This window comes from Hippopotamus amphibius, chromosome 11 (genome assembly GCF_030028045.1).
Source record: "Hippopotamus amphibius kiboko isolate mHipAmp2 chromosome 11, mHipAmp2.hap2, whole genome shotgun sequence".
Lineage (NCBI taxonomy): Eukaryota > Metazoa > Chordata > Mammalia > Artiodactyla > Hippopotamidae > Hippopotamus > Hippopotamus amphibius.
The window spans coordinates 94,609,060-94,627,821 of NC_080196.1; the positions used below are offsets into that span (position 1 = coordinate 94,609,060).

Consider the following 18,762-nt stretch of genomic DNA (forward strand, 5'->3'; position numbering starts at 1 on the left):
GTCTGTTCATGGTTTCTATTTCTTCCTGGCTCAGTCTTGGAAGATTGTATTTTTCTAAGAATGTATCCATTTCTTCCAGGTTATCCAATTGATTGGCATAGAGTTGCTTGTAGTAGTCTCTCATGATGTTTTGTATTTCTGAGGTGTCCGTTGTGACTTCTCCTTTTTCATTTCTAATTCTGTTGATTTGCATCTTCTCCCTTTTTTTCTTGATGAGTCTGGCTAATGGTTTATCAATTTTGTTAATCTTCTCAAAGAACCAGCTTTTAGTTTCACTTATTTTTCTTATGGTTTCTTTCCTTTCTTTTTCATTTATTTCTGCTCTGATCTTTATGATTTCTTTCCTTCTGCTCACTTTGGGGTTTCTTTGTTCTTCTTTCTCTAGTTGTTTGAGGTGTAAGGTTAGGTGGTTTATTCGATCATTTTCTTGTTTCTTAAGGTAGAACTGTATTGCTATAAACTTCCCTCTTAGAACTGCTTTTGCTGCGTCCCATAGGTTTTGGGTTGTTGTGTTTTCGTTGTCATTTGTTTCTAGATATTTTTTTATTTCCTCTTTGATTTCTGTAGTGATTCCTTGGTTGTTTAAGAGTGAATTGTTTAGCCTCCATGTGTTTGTATTTTTTGCAGTTTTTTTCCTGTAATTGATATCTAGTCTCATGGCGTTGTGGTCTGAGAAGATGCTTGATATGATTTCAATTTTCTTGAATTTGCTGAGGTTTGATTTGTGACCCAAGATGTGATCTATCCTGGAAAATGTTCCGTGTGCACTTGAGAAGAAAGTGTAGTCTGTCGTTTTTGGATGGAATGTCCTATAAATATCAATGAAGTCGAGATGGTCTAATGTGTCATTTAAAGCTTGTGTGTCTTTATTTATTTTCTGTTTGGATGATCTGTCCATTGATGTAAGTGGGGTGTTCAAGTCTCCCACTATTATTGTGTTACTGTCGATGTCCCCTTTTATAGCTGTTAACATTTGCCTTATGTATTGAGGTGCTCCTATATTGGGGGCATAGATATTTACCATTGTGATATGTTCTTCTTGAATGGATCCCTTGATCATTATGTAGTGCCCTTCCTTGTCTCTTGTAATAGTCTTTACTTTCAAGTCTAATTTGTCTGATATGAGTATTGCTACTCCAGCTTTCTTTTGACTTCCATTTGCATGGAATATCGTTTTCCATCCCTTCACTTTCAGTGTATATGTATCCCTTGGTCTGAAGTGGGTTTCTTGTAGGCAGCATATAGAAGGGTCTTGTTTTTGTATCCATTCAGCCAGTCTGTGTCTTTTGGTTGGAGCATTTAATCCATTTACATTTAAAGTGATTATTGACATGTGTGTTCCAATGACCATTTTCTGAATTGTTTTGGGTTTGTATTTGTAGGTGTTTTCCTTTTCTTGTGTTTCCTACTTAGAGAAGTTCCTTTAGCACTTGTTGTAAGGCTGGTTTGGTGGTGCTGAATTCTCTGAACTTTTGCTTGTCTGGGAAGCTTTTGATTTCTCCCTCAAATCTGAATGAGATTCTTGCTGGGTAGAGTATTCTTGGCTGTAGGTTTCTCTCTTTCAGGACTTTCAGTATATCCTGCCATTCCCTTCTGGCCTGCAGAGTTTCTGTAGAAAGGTCAGCTGTTATCCTGATGGGTTTTCCCTTAGATGTTGTTTGTTGCTTTTCTCTTGCTGCTTTTAATATTTTTTCTTTGTGTTTAATTGTCGTTAGTTTGATTAATATGTGTCTTGGTGTATTTCTCCTTGGGTTTATTCTGTATGGGACTCTCTGTGCTTCTTGGACTTGGTGAATTATTTCCTTTCCCATGTTGGGGAAGTTTTCCACTAGAACCTCTTCAAATATTTTCTCAGACCCTTTCTTGTTTTCTTCTTCTGGGATGCCTATAATTCGAATGTTGGTACGTTTAAGGTTATCACTGAGGTCTCTGAGGCTGTCTTCTAGTCTTTTAATTTTTTTTTCTTTTTCCTGCTCTGTGGCGTTTATTTCTCCCATTCTATCTTCCAACTCACTTATTCGTTCTTCTGCCTCAGTCATTCTGCTGGTTATAGCATCTAGAGTATTTTTAATTTCAGTTATTTTGTTATCCATTGCTGTTTGTTTTTCTGAGTTCTTATGAACTGTTTCTTGTACTTTCTCTATTTTGTTATCGAGATTTTGTATCATTTTGACTATCATTACTCTAAATTCTTTTTCAGGCATTTTTCCTATTTCCTCCTCATTTATTTGGTCTTGTGGGTTTTTTTCCTGCTCCTTTGCCTGCATGGGGTTTCTTTGTTTCCTCATGGTTGTCCGAGCTTTTGGGGTTGCTTGTCCTGGTGATAGAGGTGTTTATAGAAGACTGTCCAAGCCTCAGACTAATGTCCAAGTATTGGATTAAATGAATATTTAGTCTAGGAAACACATACATGTATAAGACACACAATTATTGAATCCGTTAGGACATAAGGCTCTAGAAAGACCTGACAGAACCCCAGTGTGCTATCAGATATTCAAAGAGAAACCCAGCAGAAATTGACAACTGAAACAGAACAAATCAGAGACAAAAGCAAAAGCAAACAAACAACAAATAACACCCTACACATACAAACATCAATCCAGGGAGATTTTGTAAGCTAGGATCAAATATAGAAATGAGCTGGAGTACCACCAGAGAGAATGGAGATTCTCAGAATGTAATTAGACAACTGTACTAAGAACTAAGATAAAGACAAAAGCCTAATATTAATAGCAAGGCAGTGCATCATCTGGAGAATAGAGCAAGGAGTCTGAGCAGACTGATAGTGTTGCTTATAAGTATGTTAAGATAAAATACACTTAAAATGGCTGGAAGAAAGGGGAACAGAAGAGCGTAATGTGGTTGGAAATATGCAAAGAAAAAGAAAGGAATAGAAGTGTATAAAAGAAAGGGATGAAAGGAAAGTATGAAAGCTATTTTGTCCATACTACCAAAAACTTAGCTAGATATAGAAGTATATAAAAAGGCAAAAAAGAAAAAAAAAAAAAAAAAAGAATAAAAAATATCCTTAAAAAATTATGTTGTAAAACTTGTAGATCCCTTAGGGCTAAGATCGTATTTAATAAATCAAAAAAAAAAAAAAAAAAAAGAGAGAGAGAGAGAGAAAGAAAAAAAGAAAAAAAATCCAGAACTGATCCCAGAATGGACCAGTTCAATAGGTATTGATACTACCATTTCTGTTTCCTTAGCGTCTCAGCTGTAAGTGTCCTTCTCCTTGCCTTGGGTTTTTTTTTTTTTTTTTGCGTTATTCTGTGACCAGCAGAGGTTTCTTTATTGTTCGTCTGTAAGCCTTGGTGTGTGGGGAGGGAGAGGGTACAATAGTGGCTCCTTCTCCTGGGAGTGAGTGAGCAGTGGCGCACTGTTGTTTCAGTCAGGCTTGGAGGTGCCTGTTGCAGAGGGCGCTGGTGGCTCAGGCGTACACAGAAAGTCTTAGAGTTGGGCCTCTCTCGGGGTTTTTCTTTTTGATGCTGGTTTTTTTTTTTCTCTTGGCAGCCTCCCTGCTGCTGGAGTTGCAAGGAGTTTTAATCTAGCCCCGCCCGAGCGCCTGAGGATGCTTGTTATCCCTGAGCGCCTTAGGTGGCCTGCAGGGCGTCTCTCCACTGCCTGTTGCAGAGGCACGGAAAGAAAGGGAGAGGCTATGCGCGCGGGTCCTCCCCCCCGCCCGGGAGCCTGCAGCCGCCATCATGGCCGGGCAGCTCTCAGGGACGGGCACTCCTCTCCGAGGACCTCCTCCCTCCTGTCCTCTCGGTCCGTTACCCTACGGGCAACAATGTTTCTCACCCTGAACCAGCTCTCCGGTTCCCACGCTCCCGCTCCCGGACCCTCCGTTCAGTCGCGGATCGATGTCTCGGTCCGGGAACGCTGAGCTGCGCTGCGGACCCTCCGTATGTTTCTCACTCCCTCCCATCTGCCACAGCTCCGCCGCTTCACCCTCTTTGAGCCCTCGTAGATGCCTCCCTACCGGCTATGTCGGGCTCCCCGCAGCCCTTTCTGGTGTCCGAGGCCGTCTGCTGGTGTTCAGCTGGCTCTCTGTGGGAATGACTGCGTCCTTCCGTGCATTCCCAATGCATCTGTGGAGAGGGATGCACTCCACGTCTCTCTACTTCGCCGCCATCTTTTTTTCTTGAAGCCTTACCTTATATCATATGAAACACTAATTTAAAATGGATCACAGACTTGAACTTAAGACTTCAATGATAAAACTCTTAAAAGAAAACCTAGCAGAAAAACTTCATTACAACAGATTTGGCAATGATTTCTTGGACATGACACCAAAAGCACAGGCAACAAAAGTAAAAATAGCTAAATTGAACTACATCAAAATTTAAAACTTCTCTGCAAAGGACACAATCAACAGAGTGAAAAGGCAACCTAAAGAATGGGAAAAATATTTGCAATCAAATATATGATGAGGAGTTATAGCCAGAATACAGAGAGAAATTTTAAAACTCAACAACAGAAAACAACTCAATTTAAAAATGGACAAAAGGGCTGCTGGGGCCGCTGCCATGTCTCTTGTAATCCCTGAGAAGTTCCAGCACATTTTTTGAGTACTCAACAACAATATTGATGAACAGCAGAAAATTGCTTTTGCCATTACAGTAATTAAAGGTATGGGGCAAAGATTTGCTCATGTAACATTGAGGAAAGCCAATATCAACCTCACCAAGAGAGCAGGAGAGCTCACTGAGGATGAGGTGGAACATGTGATCACCACTATGCAGAAGCCACACCAGGACATGATCCCAGACTGGTTCTTCAATAGATAGAAGGACATGAAGGATGGAAAACACAGCCATGTCCTGGCCAATGGTCTGGACAACACACTCCGTGAAGACCTGGAGCAAATGAAGAAGATTTGGGCCCACAGAGGGCTACAACACTTTTGGGGACTTTGTGTCTGAGACCAACACACCAAGTCCACAGGCCACCATGGCTGCACCATAGATGTGTCCAACAAGAAATAAATTTGTGGGCATTGTCTGTCAATAAATAGCTCACATAGTTTTAAAAATGGAAAAAAGACTTCAACAGACATTTCTCCAAAGAAGATATACAAATGGCCAATAAGCATATAAAATGAGGTTCAACATCACTAACCATAGGGAAATGAAAATCAAAATCACAATGAGATATCACTTTATACCCATTAGGATAGTTACTACTTTTTTAAAAAAAGAAAATAACAAGTGTTGACAAGGACATGGAGAAACTGGAAACCTTGTGTTGTGTTGCTGAGAAGGTAAAAGGGTGTCACTGCTATGGAAGACAACATAGCAATGTCTCAGAAACATTAAACATAGAATTACCATGTGATCCAGCAATTCCACTCCTGAATTTATATCCAAAAGAATAGAAAGCAGGGTCCCAAAGAGATATCTGTATAAGCATGTTCAGAGCAGTATCATTTATTACAGTCAAGAGGTAGAAGCAACCCAAGTGTTTATCAATGGGTGAAAGAATAAACAAATATGGTATGTACATGCAATAGAATATTATTCAGCCTTATAAAGGAAAAATATTCTGACACATGCTACGACATGGATGAACTTGCGGTCATTTTGCTAAGTGAGATAAACCAGTCAAAAAAGACAAATACTGTATGATTCCATTTACATGAAGTATCTAGAGTAGTCAAATTTATAGAAACAAAGTACAATGGCTATTACCAGGAGATGGAGGAGAAGAAAATGAGGAATTATTGTCCAATGGATATAGAATTTCAGGTCTGCAAGATGAAAAAATTCTGGAGATTGTTTGTACAACAGTGTGAATTTACTTAACAATACTGAACTGTATGCTTAAATATGGTTAAGATGGTAAATCTTATGTGTATTTTACCACAATTAATTTTTTGAAAACATGCATAGTAGCAGAGGTGCAGAAAATGTTAAGAGCCTAGCCCAAGGGCTTTTTTGTGCCTCATTGATTCTCAATTCCTTCGAACTTGCCTAACTCCCTGTTTGCTCCAAGAGAACATATCTGACGAATCTCAGCCTACAATAATCTTCTCCATTTCAGTATTATATATGGCTCCTAAGAATTTTGAATAATGTCCATCTGAAATCCAATGCTCTGTATCAGAGTTTTTCCATTTCATCTCAGATACTTTCATGTCCTAAAAGCACTTCTGCGCAATCTATAAAACCACCAGATTCCAAGGAGACAAGATTAAGGAAGAAGTTTTTACTAAGCTCACCAAAAAGTTAAGAAACAATAACAAAACACTTGTTATTAAGACATTCCAGTTAAATGAAGAACCCTTTGGCAATTCTTCAGCTGTTAACAAGACTTCAACTTCCCAACATTCTATTTTTCGAGGCACACCTCGAGCCCCATAATCTCTATGAAACTACCTATTTCCTTCCTCCCTACAAAACTGTATTGCTAGGTTTAATGTTGGCATGTAAGCCCTGCAAAATTGTGTTTTCCCTTCGGTTACAAAACCTGTCTTCAAAATCACGGTATCTTCGCCACACCCACAAGCATTTCACAAGTGTCTTACATATAGATACTGCTTGATTTATGAAGTCAGTGCCTAGCCAGTTTTCCCTCACCCATTTGCCATGAGAACTATTTCAACTCTCTCAGATCCCTCCTTAAATTTCACTTGCTTAATGAAGCCATTCCAAGAAGGCAGTGAATTGGACGTCGGGGACATAACAATGAAAATTGAAAGAAACTGCCGACCACTTCACTTTAGTATAAATCATTTCTCCTCCACCGGGTACTTTTTACCCTTGCAATTTCTCATTCTTACCTTGACTTTCAGCTCACAAAGCTCAAGTTATATCTTTATATGCATTTCTTCATCCAGAGCTGGATAATTGATATCAGTTATCATCCATTTACTTGTACTCACTGTAAAGATTTCCCGATACTCCTACTTCTCTGGACACCTTGTACTTGTATATTCAACGTCATTCGGTACTACTGGATATGGGCCATGTGAGGAACAGGGGAGGAGGAAATCAATGGGACTTTTAGTTTTCTTAACTCTGTAATGATGAGCAAGTTATTTATTGATTTTAGATCTCAACTTCTTCATTTGTTTAAAATAATAATAACAAAGAGATTTTTAAGTTTGCTTCTCCATTTCTTAGAGTACATTCAAGCTGCCATGAAAGGGAGCCAAAAAGACACTGATTTAAGTAAGATAAAAAGTGTATATCTCCCTTACAGTCCAGAAGTAGCCAGCCCAAGGCTAAAGGGATGGTCCTGCCATTCTCATCAGGTGACTTGTATCCTGAGTCCAAGATGTCCCCTCAAGCTGCTACCATTATGTCTGTATCCCAGCCAGATGAATGAAGGAAAGATCGAATGCAGGGTATATCCATTCCTCTTATGATTGTGATCTGGCAGTAACTCTTTTGCTCACATTCTATTGGCCAGAGCTTGATCACATGGCCATGAAAAGAAAGATGGGAAATGTAGTCTCTACCAGGGTGCCCAGCAGAAACTCAGGAGCTCTTTCATTAGTTTAGTATAACATATAATTTTTAGAATGTTAACTTTGAAGGGTCTGAGATTTTATGCCATTTGCAAGATAACAAGATTACCTGGCACAGTCTCATGGATACTGGCAAAAGACATGGGACTCCTGGGTCAGGAACAATGGTTTATTACTCATGGTACTACAAGTAGCATGAGCATCACCGTATTTGCATCAGTTTCCCTTGCCCTACCAAGTCCCACAGAGGCAATGTGATGGGCTTGGATGGGTGTATGCACACATAATTGGCCGCAATATAGGAGAAGAATTTTGAATTTAGTGAACTCAAATCTTTTATAGTGGCAGCAACAGGCTTGCCTTTTGTGCTGGAGAGAGTCTCCCTGTCTATCTTCCAAAGCTGTTCACGCTATAAACGTCTTTAAATATATAGTCCAGGTAACAGGGAGTTATTACCTGACTCACAGGATTCTCTTGACATAGGACACTAATAAGAAAGGCACAGGATGCTATCACTATTTATGCTGGGACAATAGCATGAACGAGGACTTTTCTAGGAAAACCAGAACATATGGTCATCTTAACATTAGTGGATCCCTAGCAGTTTCTGCCACATATTCTAATTCTGTAGTATCTCCCATCTGAAGGAATAATATAAAGGCCACCAGTTCTTTACAGACCAAGATGTATGTAAAGACAACAGTGCTCAAGATAAACATTTTCAATTACCACAACTGGTTCCTTAAATCTGATACCTCTAGTGTTATCTCAACGTACTTCACATGATGTGAATGTCGAGTTATTTAGGGTGAGGGCTCTGGAACTAGAACATCAGGCACCTGAGATCTAGGGTCAGATTTTCTACTAATTTGATTCTAGATTTTGGAAATGTCACCTAATATCTTTTAACCTCAGTTTATTTATCTGTATAATGAGTTGTTAATGCTTTTTATGTCTATCTCAAGTTTCACCTGAACTCAGTCGCTACCATGGTCTAGTAACCTGAGATGAAGGTCATATATAGGTCACTGGATACCCTTCTGGCTAAAGTGTCAGTATTTCCACTAATGCTCAGAGCACTCCTTCCCTCTTTTAGAAGATATTTCTTGTGTGTGCCACCCAAAACAATAAATGTTCTTTCTCTTAAACCTGTTAAGTTTGGGTCCAAATTTTTAACAAATTCAACAGGAGCTAAGTGACTTAATTATACCCTGTTTCAATTAGGTTTACCTAGATCATAGTTTTCATCTCACATACCAATTTCAGTGGCTATTCTGGAAAACTGCAAAGGAAGTTTCTGAGGCTACCTCCATACCGGCAGAGGAGGAGAGACTGATGGCACTTGTGCCAAATATCTCCATCCTTGATCTGAATTCTCCCTTCTTATTTGTTACTATTTGATCCATTCCTTTTCATCCTCCTGCTTCAAAAGACAACTAAAGAGTGAGAATCTCTTTAATCACTTTCTCAATAAAGACCTAAGAAACACTTTACCTATTCTGTATTATCTCCTTTTTATCCATGATCTGCAGTTAGTTCCACTAGTTTTTTGGTGCTTTCTTGCCTTTCATGTTTTAATTATTTTTCAATATTGGTTCTGAACTCATTTCAAAAGGCAGTGGAAATGGGGTGAGGCGGAGTCTGCCTATATGTCTAGATTTCTGGTCTACAACTCTGCAGTATTTATTTCCATCTTTCCATCCTTCTTTTCATTTTCAAAAAACATTTTTTTCTTACAATTGTTTTTTTTTTTTTTTTTTTTTGCAAATGAGTCCTATAGGATTTCAGTTCAAAGCACTTGTCTATGTCTATGTTTCTAATTGTGGTATTTTTAAACACTGACTCCAGGCTTCCTGTGGGATTTTCTTCTGTTTGTTTTAAATTGTTTTTTAATATCTTCCTAATCAATGTCCTTATTTTAGAATAATTTCCATTTTATAATTTAATTGTCCATTTCATTTTCTTCATTTTTATTCTAAGTCGTAAATGCATATGACTTATGAAACAAAAAAGAACAGAAGGGCTTATAAAGAAAATCAACAATTCTCATTCCCATGCCTCCCCACCCACAGAGCCTTAATCCCCATAGGCAAACACTTTCAACTGCTTCCTTTTCATTTTTCTGGGGCTCATCTTCAAACACTTAATTAGCACATTGATACCAGGATTTCTTGGCTATTGGCCTCCTGCTATGGTAGAAGAGGATTCTGCTCACCTCCATCACTCCCTACCTACCCAAATCTTTCTCTCTGTATAGTTTTATCACCAGAGTTTCTCCACTAAAGATATCTGCAGTAACACGAAATAAGTTAAAACACGATTTCTTGGCCCGTACATTATACACAATACATCTGGGCTCCTTACTTTACAAGAGGATAGGACATGAAAACTCTCATTCTTGTCTTCTCTTCTCTTCCCTTCCTCCATCTCTCCATCTACCATATCTCCACTTTTAATAGCAGAGTTGATACTGTTTACCATTTGATCTATAATCTTCCTACAGTTTTCCGTATTTTGTCTATAGGTTGATTCGAAAAGATGAAAACCACTAAGTGGTATTTGATTTATCGTGTGGTCATGTCAATAATGAGCTGCATCATAAGCTAGGACTCCATTTTCTTTTCCAGTGTTGTTTTCCAATTAAAGTAAAATATACTTAGAATCAGTTCAATTGGATTCTCCTTTTTCATAGTTTATCAATTTCCTTTAGCATATCCTCAAACATTTCTAGACTCACAATCATATTATCTATCCTTTCATTCTGCCTTTCTTTCCTTTCCAGAGGCCACCCTTTTGGTGTCTTCCTTCTCTTTCGATAACATGGATTAGTTGCTTTTTAGGCCTGCACACAGAATTCCCATCAATGCACTCTGGTTTGGATCCTCTGTTTCCCACATTCTGTATAATTTTTCCTAATATGCCTTTCTTTTTTTTTTTTCTGGAGCATATCCTCAAGGAACTTTCTGCAAAAGGGTACTCGGGCATCTTGGTCTGAAAACATCCACTCTGCCATCATCTTTGATTTATTGCCTATTATCTTTGAGTGTAAAGTGCTGTTGGTAAGAAATCTAACCTTAGTCCCTTATATGCAACTTTTGTTTTAACCTCTCCATGACCCACTTTTGGGGATGGTCTCCTTATCTTTGGTATTCTACAAGGTCACAATTATATCTGTAGGAGTCTCTTTACACATTCACTGTGCTTAGCACTATCTGAGCGTTTTCATTCTGAGCGCTTGTGTTGTTCTTCGATTCTGGGAAATTTTCTTCTGATTTCTTCTGTTCCACAAATTTGCTAAAGCCTAACCTCATTCTCTCCACTAAATTTAAGACTCGGTTTCAGCCCTATATTCTTTTCTACCTGCAGCCTCTCACTAGATAATTTCATCATCTCCTGTGGCCTAAATTGACTACTGTCCTGATGACTCATAAATTTATATCCACAGCCTGATCTCCCTCCAGACCTGTGGACCCTATGGATCCAATTCCTATTTCACTTACATGCTTGGATGCCTAACAGATATCTCAAATTTAACAAGGCCTAACTAAAAGCCTTGATATCTCTTTTCATCTTAATACCTATTCCATACCCATTCTGTCACAAGTCAGAAACAATATCCCCTTAACTGCATAACAAAAAAAAAAATCTACAAGTCACCTGTAATTTCTTTTGTTTCCTCTCCCCAAATAGCAGATCCAGCAGCAAATCTAAAATCTTCCTTGAATATGACCACTTCTCACCAACGCCACTAATCAACACCAAATTATCTTTTCCTAAGACCAGGATCACAAGAGCATATAATCCGGTATATAAATGCACATGTCCTAGAATTCAATTGCCTGGGCTTGGTTTCAAATTCCAGCTTTACCGCTGAATATCTGTGTGACCTTGAGCATTGTCCTTAATAATCCTATGCCTCAGTTTTCTCATCTATAAAATGGGGATAATATCTCCCTCATGGAGTTTCCATGTGGAGCATAGGATAAGCCCTCAATAAGTGTTCACTGTCATGATTTTTATCATTATTACTGCAATTACTTCCTAATTAATTTTCTTGATTTCAGTCCTTCCACTCTCCAGCTGCCAGAATGTTCTCTTTCTCTCTTTTACTTTAAAATCACTATGGAGATAACACACATACACAAAAGTGCCATCTGCAGGTACAACTCAGTAATTTTCAGAAAATAAACATCCATGAACTCAGAGCCAGGTAAAGAAGTAAGATTTTGCCAGCACCCCAGAAGACCCCTTCATACCTTTTCCCAATTAGCAATTATAACACTATAATTTAGTTGCACACCACACTGTCTGCATTATTTGCTCTCTGGCCTCTTCTGCTTACTATTATGTTTGTGGGCTTCAGCCACATTGTGTATAACAAAAGTTCATTCACTTTACCTATAATATAGTAATAGAGTATTTCATTATAAGCATATGCAAAAAATTGTTTATTTAATATACTACTGATGGGCACATGGGTTGTTTTCAGTCTTTAGCTATCATGAACAGTGCAGCTACAAACAATCAGGTACGTGGCTCTTGATACACATTTGCATGCCTTCCTGCTGCGTATGTAACTGAGAGCGGAGTTTCTGTGTCATTGTTGGGTGTATGTTCAGTTTTAGTAGACAATACCAACCAGCTTTGCCAAGTGGCTGCACCAATTTACACTTGTGTCAGTATGTTGAGAGTTTTACTTGCTTCACCAATGTTTGGTAGTAAAAAACCTTTTTCTTCTGGAAATTCTGATGGGTATGTAGTGACATCTCACTGTGGATTTAACTTGAGTGTCTTGATGACTAATAAGTTCGGGAAACTTTCCAAATATTTATTAGCCATATGGATATATTTTTAAAATTTCACAGCTAGGGACCAGACATACAGTTGTCACCTGACATACAGATGTGTCATCAGATGACTGGAACCAAGGGGAAGGTGAACAGGGGCTAGATTTCAAGAGGGAATTTGAAGCCTTGAGGGTAAGTCTACAATGATGGAAGGAGTCTGATTCAAGTAGCCAGATTCAACTAAGTAGTCAAGGTCATGGTTTCTGAGTTTTGAAAGCCTTCCTGACCCAGGTACCTTGCATACATGTGAGAACTGCAGGCACAAAGATCTGTGAACATGAACTAAAAGAGCTTTCTCACTAAACTCTTAAACATCCCTCCCATGGGACCCCCACACACCAAGGAGCACACACAGTGGGTGGCACAGTGTCACTACAACCTGGACATCTCTCAGTTCTGTTGAGACTTACATCCCAAGGGTAAAATATTAGCTCTGAGAAAACGGAGTTCAGGAAGGGTGAAAACAGCATTTCCAGTTTCCAGTAACAGTTACAGAATTTCTGGTTAAGGAAAATTACACTGTGAAAGTTCTATTTTGTCAAAAATGGGCAAGTATTATTATCACAAGAAGAAATACAGGCCGAGCTACTGAGGAGCAAAAAGAAAAAAAAATAGAAAAAGAAGAGAGGAAAAAAAGCAATCAGATATCAGTACACAGCTATTAGAATGGCCAAAATCATTGACGATAACGAATGCTGTCAAGGAAAAGAAGCAACAGGAACTCTCATTCATTGCTAGTGTGAATGCAAAATGGTACAGGCACTTTGAAAGACAGTCTGGTGGTTTCTTCCAAAAGTGAGCATACTTTTACCACAGATCCAGCAATCATGCTCCTTAGTATTTACTCCAATGAGTTGAAAACATGTCCATACCAAACCTGCACACAAATGTTTATAGTAGTTTTATTCACAATTGCCAAAACTCGGAAGCAACCAAGATATCCTTCAACAGGTTAGTGGATAAATGAACTGTGGTATATTCAGACAATGGAATATTACTCAGTGTTAAAAAGAAATAAGCTATCAAGCCATGAAAATTCATGGAGCAAACTGAAATGCATATTACTAAGTGAAAGAAGCCAATCTGGGAAGTCTACATACTATATGATTCCAACTATATGACATTCTGGAAAGGCAAAACTATGGAGACAGTATAAGAGTAGCAGTGGTTACCAGGGGTTGAGAGGAGGGAAAGATTTAAAAAAAAGCAGGGCACAGAGAATTTTTAAGGAAGTATAACTACTGTCTGATACTATAATGGTAGATATGTCATTGTACCTCTGCCCAAACCCGTAGAACAGAAAACACCAAGAGTGAATCCTAACACAAACTATGGGCTGTGAGCGATGATACATCAATGTATGTTCATCAAATATAACAAATGTACCATTCTGGTGCAGGATGTTAATATGGGGAGGCTATGAATGTGTGGGGGTAGGGGGTGTATGGGAACTCTAGCTTTCTCCTCAATTCTGTAGTGAACCTAAAATTACTCTAAAAAACAATGTCTATTTTTAAAAAAGAAGATAAGCGAAACGAAAATCCTGTTGGAAACACTCTGAAACACACACAAAAAAGAAAAAAACCAGTGGGGCTCAGTTAAATGAATACCAACAGATATAACAGATATGCCAGTCTTCTGCTTAAACCCTTCAGTGGGTTTGGGGTTGGGTTTCTAAGGCACTCGGATGAGAATTCACACGAAACAGATTTATTTGAAAGTATTCCCAGGAAAATGTGGGCAGAGTGGGTCAATGGGACTGGGGTGGGAAAGGAAGCAAACAAGGGCACACTATCAAGTTAGTCCCACAAATGGTAACTTTTTATCAACCCTACAGGGAAGATGAAGACAGTGTTGGTCACTCCATTAGGACAGGGAAACTTCATGCACTATTGGTGAGAATATAAACTAGTGCAGCCACTGTGGAAAGCAGTATGGAGGCACCTCAAAATATTAAAAGAACTGCCATATGACCCATCAATTCCACTTCTGGATATTTATCCACAGAAAACAAAAATACTAAGTCAAAAAGATATATGCACCCCAGTGTTCATTGCAGCGTTATTTACGATAGTCAAGATATGGAAAAAACCTAAGTGTCCACTGACGGATGAATGGGTTTAAAAAATGTGAAACACACACACACACACGATTATTATTCAGCTATTAAAAAAATAAAATCTTGCCATTCACAACATCATGGATAGGCCTCGAGAGTATTATGCTAAATGAAATAAGTGAGACAGAGAAAGACAAATACTGTATGATATCACTTATATGTGGAAACTAAAAATCAAAAACAAAAGCAAAACAAAAAAATAAGCTCATAGATAGAGAGAACAGACTGGTAGTTGTTGCCAGAGAAGGAAGGGGGGAGGGATTGGTGAGAGAAGTGGGTGAAGAGGGTCAAAAGGACAAACACAAACACAGTTATAAAATGAACAATGTGTACAGCAATGGTGACTACAGTCAGTGATACTGTATTGCATATTTGAAAGTTGCTAAGAGAATAAATCTTAAAAGTTCTCATCATAAGAAAAGTATTTTTGTAACTTTGTAAGGTGACAGACGTTAACTCGACTTACTGTGGTGATCATTTAGCAATATACACAAATATCAAATCATTATGTTGTACAACTGAATGTTATATGTCAGTTATAACTCAATTTAAAAAACAGGTTTAACAGCACTAAAAAAAATGAAACAAAGCTTCTGTAGCTTGAAAAACACAATAGACAAGGTCAACAGAAAATCAACATAAATGATAGAAAAAATTGTTTTAAATATATAAATATTTCCCATACATCAACAGAAAAAATCTAAAATGGTATTTAAAAAAAAAAAAACAGGACAGGGTAATCCATCCTCCAAATCATAAAAGCATTTGGCTCATTCAAATATGAAAAGATGCTTGGATTCACTAATAATCAAATGAATATTAATTAAAACAAAGAAATATCACTTTTTAACCTATCATATTAACAAAGATTTTAAAATAACAACAGTAAATATGTCAAAACATTGGGAAGCAGGTACTCGTATTATTGGTGGGCATATAAATTGGTACCACCTTTTGGAAAGTAATTTAGAAGCGTATATCAAAACCTAAAATTTATTGTACCCTTTGACCTAGCAATTCTACTTTAAGGAATTTATCCTACAGAAGTGCTAATATAAGTTTACCAAGATATTTATACAAAATGTTTGTGTAGCCTTATATACAACAAAGGACTACCATCTAAAGAACTTTGACACATATCATTGAGTACCTTATAATTATGGTATAGTCATAAAATAAAATCATCTGTACTCACTAAAAAAGAATAAAGCAAATGTATATATACTAACATAGAAAAAGCCAATGACATAATAAATTATAAAAGCAAATTATTAATACATACATGTTTGAACTTCTAATTAGCATTATGCTGTTCAAAAAGACAGCTGTAAAAATCACACATTGTATTATTCCAATTACATGAAATGTTCAAAAAAAGCAAATCTACAGAGATGGAAACAGATCAGTGATTGCCTGCAACTGTGATGGGAACAGAGCTCTCCTGCAAATGGACATAGGAATCTCTGAGGTGGTGGAAATATTCTAAAACTGAACTGTGGTGAGGATTGTACCGTTAACTATGAATTTACTAAAAATCATTGAATTCACTTTGTGAACTCTGTGATATGTAAATTACACCTCAATAAAGTTGTTTCTTAGAGACAAAAAAACCCAAAATACTGATCCATATAGTAATAGCAGGTGCATATGCAGATGCATGTACATTTCCACAAAGAAACCTTTGCCTTAGAACATTGCTATATGGTTTGAATATGTTTCAATACGAATAGTACTTTTACATTCAGAAAAAATTTTACTGATAAATAAAAATATTATCTTTGAAAGCTCTTGGATTAGATATGGTTCCTACCCCCTCAGCCTCCGAAAAAGCAAAACCTGATTTCATATATTGTCTGACAGACGTGGCAGGATGATATATTTTGAAAAAGCAGAGTAAATCAAGAAGACCAAGCCATTTGTAAATGCAACAGCGCAGAACAGAAGGTAGTAAAGGTCATTGCTAACCCGGAGTGCTGCTCTAAGTGCTCTGAACAACCTCTCCTATTTAATCCACATAACCACTCAATGTTGCAATCCAACCACAGCGCACTTTGCAAAGACCACAGAGCTGGTAAATGCAGATCAGAGATTTAAGCCCAGGTGGTCAGACGTCAGGGCCTGGCTCTAAAAACTATGCCAGGATGTTCTGTACCGAAGCCATAGTCACATTATACATACAAACCAATTCCTCTCTGAGGACACATTTGCTTCAGTAAAACATTTTCTACCTTTTGATTTTGGTAGTCAGTTTTTAATTTTTTTTAACTGTTTCCACATTGCCAGTTCAAGTCAATGGAACACGTAGAGTAGGTAGTCAAGGCTTTTACACAATTCTAAATAGCTAATACAGGAAATGGCACAAAATGGGGCTTAGAAAACATTTGCTGAATTATATTGAACGCTTTTAACAACGTCGCTCTCCACAAATTCAGATTGGCTGATAGTTTAAAAAATAACCTTTAAAACAACCAAAAAAAGCATAATAAACAGAACAAAATCCTTCCCATTTCTTTCAGGGTTTAAGACATCAGGAAGCCTGACTGAGTAGGGATTATCCACCAAAAAATCATTGCAGCTCATCACATTTCACTATCACTCACTATCAAGTAATTAATAAGCCAAGCTCCCAGACACAGTGACCATAGTGATCATGTATCAAATGGACGTGGCAGGCTCTTCTACACCTCCCCCGGAAACAGGTAATGTGGCACGTTAGCACTGAAAATAGGATATTAAAGCCCATTTAGATTCTCACCTCCTTAGATGAGGAAAATAAACCCGGCACTAATGCTTGGCTATGATTTCCTTAAAATGATGCTGATCCTCCTAAATCCCATATTTCTGCAGTTAAAGGTTACAAAACGAGCTTTAGAAACACAAAGATTCCACTGGTCTTAGAATTTGAAAATAACAACCTCTTTTCTCATGAAGTGACCGATAAAGCCCAAATAAATGCAAATCCCAGGATATCCTAGTGTAGAGGGTTTCCTCCCTTGTCTTGGGTTATTGATATTATCTCTCCACGTTTCTTTGTCAAGCTGGGATAAAAATAACAGTGCTCTGAAACAGCTGGGTTCACAACCCAATCTAAAAAGCCTCATTTAAATGTAGCCTCATTCATTAATTTTGAAATTAAGTTATAGCAGCTCCTGCCATCTCAACATGAAAGTCCTCAAATATACATGAAAAGTTATTATCTTATTCTTCTGCAGTGTTTAAAAATTAATAATGGTAAAAGCCCGATTTTCCACTGGCCACATTATGGAATTAGAGTCAATGAATTGCATGGATTTTAAGAAGTTTGGGCATCATTACTAATGTTAGCCCCCTTTGAACTTATCACCAACATTCATATTCTGTCAATATCATCATATTAAAACGCTTGGCATTATAAAGCTAATTTTACACATCAATTTCTCATTGGTTGTCATACTCCATATTGGATAATATTTTCATGTTAAGCATTGAGATAAAGTCTCCTCTAGTTGAATTCTTATTGAGAAACTGAATTCTGTTTAAAATGTCAGTTTCAATCTCTGGAACATGGACGTGAACCATATTTTGAGTTTAATTTTTATATTGTTTCTGATTTTCATTTTGATGAGAATCATTGTTCTAGATCATCTTCTGTTAGACAACTGAGGAACAATGGGCTTATGTCTAAGATACACACTAAATTGTTTATACACCTATTGACCTAAAGGGAGGTGTCAAGGAAATCAGCTTTGTTGACCAAATGTGGTGTTTTCATGGAGTTTACAACAATCACCTTAAGAATGAACTAATGGTTACACTACCTTGTGATCAGGGCTATTACAAAGACATGCTCTGTAATTTTGATTTGCTTCTCCTGACAGGGGAAATGTCGTATTTTATTTTGTGTCCAGGACAGTTCCTGGCATATATCAAGCAAATGATAGGAAGGGAGAGAGGGAGGAAGGAAGGGAGGGAGGGGAGAGTTGGTATTCAGAATTGCTCTGGAAACTGTAAATTCCGTGCATATATAAGAGCTCAATATAATTACTGTTTTCATAAGCGCCAGGAAAGTGGCTGATCTTCTGTGATTAGCTGTACTTAGAGTATGTCCTCCTCATGATCCTGGCATCTTACTCTCCCAGTAGGACTGCATTAACTGTCTCCTCTTGAGGCCTGACAATTCTTACACCAAAACAAATCCATCTTCTTAAGCAAAAAGAATGACTGTTGCTTACCTAAGTCTAGTTGACAAGGGAATAAAAAGCTTTTCCATTCTACAAAAACAAAACAAAAAAGTAGCCTCTGTTTTCTTTCAAATATCACACCTCACTCAGACTTGCAGCTTCCCC

General features: G+C 37.7%; 1 pseudogene; it reads left to right on the forward strand.

Annotated features, from left to right (window-relative positions):
* The first annotated feature begins 4,529 nt into the window (after positions 1-4,529).
* Positions 4,530-4,988, forward strand: LOC130831965 (40S ribosomal protein S18-like; annotated as a pseudogene).
* The last annotated feature ends 13,774 nt before the right edge of the window (positions 4,989-18,762 follow it).